At 27.9% G+C, this 12,843-nt stretch overlaps 1 protein-coding gene across 5 annotated transcripts in view; it reads right to left on the reverse strand.

Moving 5' to 3' along the window:
- LOC105199835 (B9 domain-containing protein 2) overlaps positions 1 to 11,964 on the reverse strand; it is a 61,150-nt gene extending 49,186 nt beyond the window's left edge. For 2 of the 5 annotated variants that reach the window (XM_026141024.2, XM_039451127.1), the window contains exons 1-2: positions 11,770 to 11,964; positions 8,148 to 8,203 (exon numbers count right to left, since the gene is read on the reverse strand). The gene's annotated coding sequence lies outside the window, so the exon portion shown is untranslated. The remainder of the gene's footprint in view (positions 1 to 8,147; positions 8,204 to 11,769) is intronic. The other 3 variants (XM_026141023.2, XM_039451125.1, XM_039451129.1) reach the window with 2 other exon arrangements.
- Between the last annotated feature and the right edge of the window lie 879 nt (positions 11,965 to 12,843).

The following is a 12,843-nucleotide window of genomic DNA, read 5'->3' on the forward strand; positions in this document are numbered from 1 at the left end:
AAACAGAGAAATTTAATATATGTTAAAAAATCTTTTCTCGCAAGTGTTTTCCTAAAATTTCAACTTTAACATATTATTTTTAATACTAAATGCACATAATGATGCACATGTTATTTATATGATATGCACTTTCATAACTTGAATTTTGAATGTTATTGACAGATGCCGTAAAATAAGTCTTATATATAATTTATCATATGAATTGTTCCATTTATGTAATAGAATAGATAAAAATTACATGTATACATATTTTTACCATTCAAATGTGTAAAATAAAATAATTATTTCACTTTGTGCTTTAAAGTATATACAGGGTGATTCAGAACGACCCATGTGTCCCTGCAAAGACGTGTTCTTGAGTAAATTCTGAGACGAATTTTCCTCTACGAAAATTTTGTCCGAAGCTTACTTTTTGAATTGAATTAAATTAATTCAAAAACATTCTCTAGAATTAGTATGTGGAAAAACAAGTAAGTTTATTCAATAACACTAACAATTACAGTAACTTAACAGTAATATATAACAGCAATATAGCAGCCATAGTTAAAGTTATATTGCAGCAAAGTAACACTGCAACAAATATCCGTGTTTGCTGGGTGATTTATTAAAATTATTTTACAAATTATAGAAGTTATGTCGGTTTAAAGATTTGCGGGCGAGTAATACCATTTCAGTTTCGACCCTGCAGTGTGGCTAAATTCCGACTCCCGCTTTGACAATTCACGTGTAACGTGTTGACATCTGATTATAATATTCAATATACACTAGGTTCCACCGATGCCTTAACACATGAACTTGTACGCGTGTCAAGGCATATCGATATGATAGATTCGGCGTGTTCCGATTCAAGATATTTTTACATTTCATGCCCGTCATCTGACAATTATGTTCAATTAAATTATTAACAACAATTTATTTCTTTTTGATTTTAGTTAAATTTTTTTTAGATTAAAGTATATAATCAATGTTTAAATCAAAATTAAATGTAATTAGTTTATTTTAGGAAAATTAATAAATATTAGTAATAAATATAAATGTTATATTAAAATTTAAAATATATACGTATTTTATATGATTTTTAAATGCAATTTTAATGTTATTTAATTGAACTCTATAATACTCTGTAATATTCTGCTTAAATTTTTTAATCGATAGATTTTCCTATAAATTTAAGATAAAGACATATAAGTAAAATAAATAAAATAAAGAATGAGGATCAAATTATAAACAAATTAAAGAATTTAAATAAATAAGTGAGAGGAATTAATAATTGGTAATTTTAATATCAAAGATTAGAAAAATTAATCTAATTAAAAGAAATTGAATTCTGAAGGGTATTTGATTATTTAAAATTGGATCAAATCCACATTCAAATGAGGATGTTTTTTCACGATCTTGAAATGATTTTTTAAAAATTAATAAAAAGCCTAGCGGGATAAGTATAGTGAAAATGTGCCTCCACGGCTTTTCAAGTTGGCCTTCTTTTTATATGGAGACGTGTCCAAGATAGAGTGAAAAAACATTTTTTTACATTTTCACGACTTTCTTAGTAACAAATTAAATAAAATTTTGTAAACTTCTAAAAAATCAATTACACTTAGACATTAATAAAAATATTTTTTACATTTGCTTTTGATTTTTAAAAAATGAAAATAATTTTTAAACATTTTTTCCACCGTGATTTTGTTGATTTACCGTAAAAAAATTACATGTCTTTGTTCCCAACTTCTACAAAATATATTTTTATCAGATTTTTTCAAAAGATGCGCTACAATGAAAAAATTAAAATAACATTTTTCTTGTTAATTTTCTTCAAAAAATGAGCAGATAAATCATTTTTACCAGCTCTTTAACGTTTTATTTGTCTATAAAATTCCATTTTGGAATGTTTTGTTGATCACAAGTTGAAAGTTAGTGATAACTAAATAATTTTGTAATTTTTATAATTCCATAACATAAGCATTTATTTTATATTTATGAAATAAAAACCTTATGTTATGGAATTATAAAAATTGAAAAATAGTTTAGCTATCACTAACTTTCAACTTGTGATCAGCTAAATATTTCAATATGAATTTTGTGGACAAGTAAAACGTTAAAGAGCTGATAGAAATAATTTATCTGTTCATTTTGCGATAAAAATTGACAAAAAATGTTATTTTAATTTTTTTCATTGTGACGCACTTTTTGAAAAAAATCTGAAAAAAAAAAATATTTTGTAGATGTTGGGAACAGAGATCACATGTAATTTTTTCAAGGTGGTAAAACAACGAAATCCGGATGGAAAAAATGTTTAAAAGTTATTTTTATTCTTTATAATCAAAATTTGCATCGAAAATAAATGTAAAAAATATTGTTATTAATGTTTAAGAGTAATTGATTTTTAAAAATTTTTTTAAAATTTCGTTTGATTTGTTACTAAGAAAATTGTGAAAATGTAGAAAAATCGTTTTTTTGCTCTATCTTGGTCACGTCTCCATATAGAAATTAAAAATCTGGTATGTAAGCGTCTTTTCATATAAATTATCTTAGAAAAAAAGACCAACTTAAAAAGCCATGGGGACACTTTTACCATACTTATTCCGCTAGGTCCTTTAATCTAACTAATAGAATAAAAATTAATATTTAAATTAATATAATATAAAGTATTAGGATGATTATTTATATTAAAGGTATTTTAAATATTTTAATTGGAAGTTAAATGTAATGAATTATACTATATAAATATAAATGTAATATCTTCGTCAATAAATGGAGATATATAAGAGTAATCATCAACAAAGTGTCAATATCATGCTGTTGCTTCGAAACCAAAATGATGGGAATTGAAAAAGTGAAGAGATCTTATACGGATAAAACAGATAATAAAGAACTGGAGCAATATGACAAGTGTATGTTAATAATTTAATTTAATTTGAAAATATTAGAGCTGTGATTATGTGTTGTCAAGGAATTGGTTGAAAATTTTGAGTTTCTCAGGTAAGTAAAATATTCGCAGATAATATTATTGAATAAAAATATTTATTTTTTCTTATTTTCTTATTCTAGCTAGGAGGTTTACATAGAGGATGACAAAAGAGCTAGGAAGGTTGAATCTAATAAATAGAATTATATACTATTAATAAATAGAATTATATACTAGTAAGATATACACTTAGGTTGCGTTTCTTTAGGATCCTCACACGTTGAAAGTGTCAGTTTATCTTTTTTGCTCATCGAAATTATACATTGTTGCAAGATAGAATGATACTTTCAGTGCTTGCGTGTCCAAAAGGACAGCAGCATAAATGTATATATCATTTTCACGCACATTACGTATAACTTTGAAAAAAAATTTTATAATTTAAAGTTTATCTATCAGATTTATTAAAATTTTCACTTGCAGAGAAATCGTTCTTTCTTTGTATCTTCTATCAGACTATTATTATTATATAGAAGACAATGCGTTTATTTATTTATTTATTTAGCTTTGTGTGCTGCGTTTATAATTATTTCAATTGAATTACAAATGTCAAATAAAAAGATATACTTTGAATATTTGTAAAATGTGTCCTAAACTACTTATTTCTCTCCTAATTGAAATACAATTTCATTAAATAATAAAAATAAAATCGGCATACTTTCTTTATTAATTACGAAGAAAGTGAAGGAGAAGAAAAGCGATCTCTATAGTTTTTAATATAATTTTTTTTTATTTTTTTTGGCTACTAACATAATATATTTTTTCAAATTAAATATATAACACATTATTAATAAAATAATAAATGTATACAAGAACAACATATATACAATAACAACATATATACAATAATTATTTACATCTTTATTTACATTAAATACTGCAGACAGAGGCAGAAATAGGATTATATCAAGTTGGACACTACAAATCAGAAATTGCGTTGTAATTACATCAAACAGTTATTGCTTTATGGGTTAAAAAGCATGAAGACGGTGGCATGGAAAATCTTCAGGATCATCGAAAAAATAATAGAGGTCTACAGAAGAGTACTCCAGAACAAAATCAAGATATAATAAGAGCTGTCGACAAGAATCCCTTTGTTCCAGTTGCGAATGTTTTGAGGAACAGAGAATTAAATATTTCGACACAAACAGACGTCGCCTACACGCTGCAGGTATTCATTCACATTCTCCAACTAAGAAAATAAAGTTCGAGCCACACCACAGGGTAGAAAGATTACGATTTGCAAAAGAGCACTTGAACACATCCCAAGAAAAATGAAATGCCGTTTGGATGGATAAAAAAGTCTTTTCATCTTCAGAAGATAAGCGACGTATAGAGTTTGGCGATCGAATGGATCGCGATTAAATTCGAAGTACGTTGTCCCATCAAGAACTAGCGCCAGAATTACAATATGATTCTGGGAAAATATGACTCAAATGGACTGTTAACTCTTCAAGAGATTTCTTCAAGAATGGATGTTAAAGAATATGTTGAAATTCTTAAATTTTTTTTAAAAGTTATACGTAATGTGCGTGAAAATGATATATACATTTATGCTGCTGTCCTTTTGGACACTCAAGCACTGAAAGTGTCATTCTATCTTCCAACAATGTATAATTTCGATGAGCATAAAAGATAAACTGACACTTTCAACGTGTGAGGATCCTAAAGAAACGCAACCTAAGTGTATATCTTACTAGTATATAATTCTATTTATTAATAGTATATAATTCTATTTATTAGATTCAACCTTCCTAGCTCTTTTGTCATCCTCTATGTAAACCTCCTAGCTAGAATAAGAAAATAAGAAAAAATAAATATTTTTATTCAATAATATTATCTGCGAATATTTTACTTACCTGAGAAACTCAAAATTTTCAACCAATTCCTTGACAACACATAATCACAGCTCTAATATTTTCAAATTAAATTAAATTATTAACATACACTTGTCATATTGCTCCAGTTCTTTATTATCTGTTTTATCCGTATAAGATCTCTTCACTTTTTCAATTCCCATCATTTTGGTTTCGAAGCAGCAGCATGATATTGACACTTTGTTGATGATTACTTTTATATATCTCCATTTATTGACGAAGATATTACATTTATATTTATATAGTATAATTCATTACATTTAACTTCCAATTAAAATATTTAAAATACCTTTAATATAAATAATCATCCTAATACTTTATATTATATTAATTTAAATATTAATTTTTATTCTATTAGTTAGATTAAAGGGCCTAGCGGAATAAGTATGGTAAAAGTGTCCCCATGGCTTTTTGAGTTGGTCTTTTTTTCTAAGATAATTTATATGAAAAGACGCTTACATGCCAGATTTTTAATTTCTATATGGAGAAGTAACCAAGATAGAGCAAAAAAAAAAACGATTTTTCTACATTTTCACAATTTTCTTAGTAACAAATCAAACGAAATTTTAAAAAAATTTTTAAAAATCAATTACTCTTAAACATTAATAACAATATTTTTTACATTTATTTTCGATGCAAATTTTGATTATAAAGAATAAAAATAACTTTTAAACATTTTTTCCATCCGGATTTCGTTGTTTTACCACCTTGAAAAAATTACATGTGATCTCTGTTCCCAACTTCTACAAAATATTTGTTTCTTCAGATTTTTTTCAAAAAGTGCGTCACAATGAAAAAAATTAAAATAACATTTTTTGTCAATTTTTATTGCAAAATGAACAGATAAATTATTTCTATCAGCTCTTTAACGTTTTACTTGTCTACAAAATTCATATTGAAATATTTAGCTGATCACAAGTTGAAAGTTAGTGATAGCTAAACTATTTTTCAATTTTTATAATTCCATAACATAAGCTTTTTATTTCATAAATATAAAATAAATGCTTATGTTATGGAATTATAAAAATTAAAAAATTATCTAGTTATCACTAACTTTCAACTTGTGATCAACAAAACATTCCAATATGGAATTTTATAGACAAATAAAACGTTAAAGAGCTGGTAAAAATAATTTATCTGCTCATTTTTTGAAGAAAATTAACAAGAAAAATGTTATTTTAATTTTTTCATTGTAGCGCATCTTTTGAAAAAATCTGATAAAAATATATTTTGTAGAAGTTGGGAACAAAGACAACACATGTAATTTTTTTACGGTAAATCAACGAAATCACGGTGGAAAAAATGTTTAAAAGTTATTTTCATTTTTTAAAAATCAAAAGCAAATGTAAAATATATTTTTATTAATGTCTAAGTGTAATTGATTTTTTAGAAGTTTACAAAATTTTATTTAATTTGTTACTAAGAAAATCGTGAAAATGTAAAAAAATCGTTTTTTCGCTCTATCTTGGACACATCTCCATATAAAAAGAAAGCCAACTCGAAAAGCCGTGGAGGCACATTTTCACCATACTTATCCCGCTAGACTTTTTATTAATTTTTAAAAAATCATTTCAAGATCGTGAAAAAACATCCTCATTTGAATGTGGATTTGATCCAATTTTAAATAATCAAATACCCTTCAGAATTCAATTTCTTTTAATTAGATTAATTTTTCTAATTTTTGATATTACCAATTATTAATTCCTCTCATTTATTTATTTAAATTCTTTAATTTGTTTATAATTTGATCCTCATTCTTTATTTTATTTATTTTACTTATATGTCTTTATCTTAAATTTATAGAAAAATCTATCGATTAAAAAATTTAAGCAGAGTATTACAGAGTATTATAGAGTTCAATTAAATAACATTTAAATTGCATTTAAAAGTCATATAAAATACGTATATATTTTAAAATTTAATATAACATTTATATTTATTACTAATATTTATTAATTTTCCTAAAGTAAACTAATTACATTTAATTTTGATTTAAACATTGATTTTATACTTTAATCTAAAAAAAATTTAACTAAAATCAAAAAGAAATAAATTGTTGTTAATAATTTAATTAAACATAATCGTCAGATGACAGGCATGAAATGTAAAAATATCTTGAATCGGAACACGCCGAATCTATCATATCGATATGCCTTGACACGCGTACAAGTTCATGTGTTAAGGCATCGGTGGAACCTAACCCAAGGACTTTGATTCTGTTCATGGGGAAATTTTCCAAACTGAGAAGTCACCACTTTCTACATAGTCGCAATTCATGATTAATGAAACAACTAGAGCTTATTGGTCATTACGTTAATCATGAATTGTAAATATATAGGAAGATAGCGACTTCTCAGTTTGGAAAATTTCCCCATGGACAGAATCAAAGTCCTTGGGTGTACGTAAAATGTAAGTAATATGAATACAAAAATCTACAGGTTTATAAAATTATTACACCAAATGTTATAATCAGATATCAACGTATTACACGTCAATTGTCAAAGCGGGAGTCGAAAGTTAAAGAACACCGCAGGGACAAAACTGAAATGGTATAAATGGTATGAAATAAAATAAATATATTTTAAAGCTACATTAAAATATTCTCTAATCTTATTTAGAACTTTGTTTAAAATTCCTAGAAAAATCTAGAATCCTGAGGGAATTAATTTATATATTTGAAATGGACACTGCAAAAATTTCATCTTATTCTTTTTTTTTTGTCAGTTGCAAGTCAGTTGCAAAATACGATTTTAAACACTTAAATCTAAATGTATCATTATATAAATTTTTATTTTCGCAATTTATTTACTTATTCTAATCTAGTACTCATAATATTAAATTGAATTAAAAAGTTAATTAAATTTTGTTTTGTATTTAATAACACTAAAGATTCGTATTTATATTTAGGTTAAAAAATTGTTCAGCCATACTTAACATGCGCAGGATCTTAGTTATAATACATCAACTTATAGCTATAATTATATTATTATTTTAAAGCTATAATTTTCTAATTATTAACCCTTACACACATACGTGAATATAAAAGACCCTGTATGAAGTTTCAATCGCTTGCTGTGTCAAGACAAAATGCGAGGTTCGGACCAGGACGTAAAAAAGTTTGAAATCTCCTCTTTCGATTGATATGGTTGATCAACTTTTTTGATCAACTAAAATTCGAACGGTACGTCAGCAAAGTTTTATTAGGGTCAATGCAACCTATATGGTGTATAAATGAAACTTTTTTGTGAGTAATCTTATGTAAAAAAGCTGGACAAAACACGTTCAAACATAGCCGTTCGCCTACTTACTTCGTCTAAAATTAAAGTACTATAGTGCCGTGAAAAAGAGGACCCCTGCGTAGGATCTGAAATATATTATGAAACACATCAATTTTCAATTTTATACATCTTGAGTTTATTAAAAATACGTAAGTATACTTTTTAATAGAAATGGTAGTAACATAATTTTTTTTTTGAAAGTATGACTTTTAGCTTTAAAACGCCGTATTGTAAAGTCTTTAAAAGTTTTTTGTTGTATAGATATGATTTAAAAAAGAAAGTGGATTTTTAGACACCCAAAAATACCTCATATTTTCCTTGTTATAGGAGTATAAATAAGTTTCCGCCGTTTCACAAAAAATGGCGCCACTAGTATGTTATGGTTGAAATTGTCTGTTGTAAAACGTTATATCGTAAGGTTGGACATCTAGCAACAACATAACCTTAAAATATTAGCAATTTTGTATCAGCATCATATATCTTTTTTCGTGTGAAAATGTCGAGTTTTGAGCCGAATAAGCGTCATTTGCGGAAGCTTTTGTTTTAGTTCTTTAATTTGAAGAAATCTGCAGTTGAGGCGCATCGATTGCTTGTAGAAGCATATAGTGAGGCTGCCTTAAGTGAGAGAAGTTGCCGTGAGTGGTTTCAGAAGTTTAAGAACGATGAATTTGACGTCGAAGACAAAGAACGTAGCGGAAGGCCGAAAGTGTACGAAGACGCTGTCTTTGTACACTTGGAAACATTATTAGATGAAAATTTGTGCCAAACGCAAGAAGAACTTGCACTTACATTAGGAGTGACTCAACCAGCAATTTCACATCGCTTAAAATCATTGGGAATGATTCAAAAACAAGGAAACTGGATTCCTTATGAACTGAAGCCGAGAAATGTTGAACGCCGATTTTTCACATATGAAATGCTGCTTGCCAGGCATAAACGAAAGGGTTTTTTGCATCGTATAGTTACTGGTGATGAAAAATGGATCCACTACTATAACCCAAAGAAGAAGAAATCATGGAAACCACCTGGCCATGTTTCAATATCGACAGCCAAGCCGAACATTCATGGAAAAAAACTCATGTTGTGTATTTGGTGGGATCAGCTTGGTGTCGTGTATTATGAGTTACTCAAACCGAATGAAACCATTACTGGGGCTCTCTACCGAACACAATTGATGAGATTGAGCCGAGTACTCAAGGAAAAACGTGCCCACTACTACTCCAGACACGACAAAGTTATTCTTCTGCATGATAATGCTCATCCACATGTTGCGGCGCCGGTCAAAACCTACCTGGAAACACTTAATTGGGAAGTTTTACCCCACCCGCCGTATTCACCAGACATTTCTCCTTCTGATTACTACCTGTTTCGATCGATGGCGCATGGACTGTCTGAGCAACAGTTCACATCATATGAAGATACAAAAAATTGAGTCGATTTGTGGATAGCTTCAAAAGATGAAGCATTCTTCCGACGCGGTATCCGTATGCTGCCAGAAAGATGGAAAATAGTAGTGGCTAGCGATGGACAATACTTCGAATAAAATATTAGATACCGTTCTTTCATAATAAATGCCCAATTTTTGATAAAAAAATGCGGAAACTTATTTATACTCCTAATATAATTATACTTTTTATGAGGAATGACAATACATAATTTTTTTTTGAAAGTATGGCTCTTTAGATTTAAAACACCGTATTTGAAAGTCCTTAAAGGTTTTTTTGTTGCAGAAATAAATATGATTTTTTAAAGAAAAAGTGAATTTTTGAACAATTTCTAATTTTTGCTTAATTGTTTTTTTTTTTATAATTTAACAATAAATCATTTTTCGGTAATGCCGATTATGCAATCATATTTCTGAGATTCTGAACTTTTATGTGAAAAAAGATTATTGAAAAATGTTGATTGGAATCAAAATTATAATTTCTTAAAGTTGAAAAAGTCTCCCAGACCCTAAAATATGTTTACGTATTTTACGAAATTGGTGTGTTTAAGGGTTAACATCAAAATACATACTTCAAAATTAAAATTTAAAAAGAAAAACAGAATGTAAACTGTAAACCTTTTCAAAATATATTCTATACGCGCAATTACACAAATTTACAAAGTTACAGAAAACTCAAAGGAGAAAATGTTGTACTGTATATTTATTCTCATAAATAAAATGCAAGCATACAAAAGTCAGTCTTAACAAGATTTATATTTAAAATCTGTTTCAAAGTAATAAATTGTGACAGAACGTTACAAATTATATTTAGTAACAAAATTCCAGGGTTAGTAAAGTTATTTTATAAAAGTAATTCGTTATCGTTCTTTTCTCTGAAAAGTAATTTGTTATCGTTATTCGTTATTTATTGAAAAGACTAATTCGTTGCCGTTATCGTTATTCAAAAATTAATGAATCGTAACTATTTTCGTTACTTCTCTTTACATTAATATAATATTATATACAAATTTTTGTGATAAAAATAAATACGTGCAGTATGCGGGTGTTTGCAAGCTATCTGACTTTCGAGCGTTATACATCATTTTCTGATAGTTCTGTTTCATTTTATCAAATGTTTAGATATTATAAATAGTCTTGTAAAATTTTAATTGTATTAAAGAGGACTCAATTACAAATCGAAACGTCTGTTGTTTCTGTTTGATAAAATATTTAAATCATTTAGTTTAAACGAAAACAACTGTCGGCTTACAAAGGTATTTGCTCTTTTTGATAAATATAAATATAGTATATTGAATTCTGTCTACTATATATGTAAATGATATACATATTTGTATCCAATATATCACAATCACAGATAATTTTTTTAGAAATATTATCTTTACCACTGCTCAAATAAATCAAAAATTGTTTAACTCATATATTACATTTATTACAAAAAACGTTATACAGCCACATATTTGCACTACTTTTTAATTATTATTATGTGTGGAAATACACGTTAGGCATTGATATCACTTCCACAAAGAATGTAATTAATATTATCTATTAAAATAACATTATTGGAATTTATTTATATTTTATTAATAAAAAAAAACAAATAAAAAGTCTAATAAAGAAAAATAAATTTAATTAAATAAATTATGAGAATCTTAGTACATACTATGACAACATTTCATATTTAACAAAACTTTCAGTACAAACGCCAAGATTTGTTAAAATGTACATTTTATTATTATTGAAACAGCAAAATAATACACAAATTATTAATGCTAGATAAACCAGATATAACTTAAAACAATATTTTTCTTACCGAACTTTACCAAAAAGATTTATTAATTTTTAAAGAAGTAGATGTTTTATAGAATCATCATTAAGATGATCTCTTCACGGCATTAATACAGTACCTTAATAAAGTAATGCTAAAAGCTATTCAAATCATTATCATAACCGACAAAATGTAACTCGTTACTGTTACAAATTTTGAAATGTAACACCGTTATTTATTTATTACTAAAAAATAATAGTTGTAACGGTAACGCGTTACTTCCTAACATTGCAAAATTTTATTTTCATGATTTTTCGACTTTCCTGACTGGTGGAAAATTAGGTAAATGAGAAATAAAACAGCCAAACTACATTCTTATTTCTTAAATTAACGTTAAATTATCGTAGAAACGTTTATTGAAAGACATTGAAATTACTTACTTTTATACGTGAAAGTATACGATATGTTACACTTTTATACAAAATATATTGAAACTAATTTACAATAAAACAGAGATTTTCATCTAAAATTTATTGAATCAAAAGAAGTTTTTTAAACAGAATGCTTACAACCTTCTTATTCACAACTGCTAGCGTTACTGACTAATGACGGATTTTAATGTTGACAGACACGTTGTTATGACAACGAACTGGTAATAACAGGTGAGTCAAGTTCGTTCATTTTACTTACATTATGTACCACATAGTGGGGCTGCGTACCCAGGGCTGCGTTCAGATTCCCCACCCGGCGCGGCGGGTGTGAGCAGAGAGAAAACTGAGAGAGGACATGGCGAGCCTGAGGTCTTTCCGTCCACTGGCGCCTCTATGTGCACAAAACGTGCACATGAACTACGTAGCCAATGTGCATGATTCCCGTCGTTATGTGCACGATTTTGCGGTTCCGTTTCGTGCTACGTGGTAATGTCGACAATTTTGTGGTTCTCTTCCGTGGTACATGAAAGAGCGAGAAGACACATTAGTTAGGTAAAGACGGACGATCAATCTCTGTCCGTCCTTTGTCTCGCCATCGGCTAGAGAGAGAGAGAGAAACATTCGCGGTTGTAACACGGAGCGAGCCGAGCGAGCGACAATGTTGTCTCTGCGAATACCCTCCTCTCCTCACCCCCTCTCAGCCATCTCGTTTTCCACGTTACATTTTCAGCCGTAAAATTCTGAAAAAGGATTTCGGGCGACTTCTGGCAGGGACGTAGAGAGACCGGAAAGCGCCCACTCTTTATAAATGTTTTTATATTTTGTTATAATGGCATATGCGCGCATATGTATAATTTAGAAATAAAACGCGCGTATTTAATATTGTACAAAAATAATAATAATGTAATAAAGATTAATAGAATATATGGATACCCTATCATTTTTATCCTCTTACAAGCTTGATGTGATGTGAAAATTAGATATCTAATTTCAATTCAAAATATCGGTAATAGATGTTATTGAGCAAAGCGAAAAAGCGTACTTCTCAAACGTTATAGAGAAAATCTCAAGTGATATATGAAT

This window comes from Solenopsis invicta, chromosome 6 (assembly GCF_016802725.1).
Source record: "Solenopsis invicta isolate M01_SB chromosome 6, UNIL_Sinv_3.0, whole genome shotgun sequence".
Lineage (NCBI taxonomy): Eukaryota > Metazoa > Arthropoda > Insecta > Hymenoptera > Formicidae > Solenopsis > Solenopsis invicta.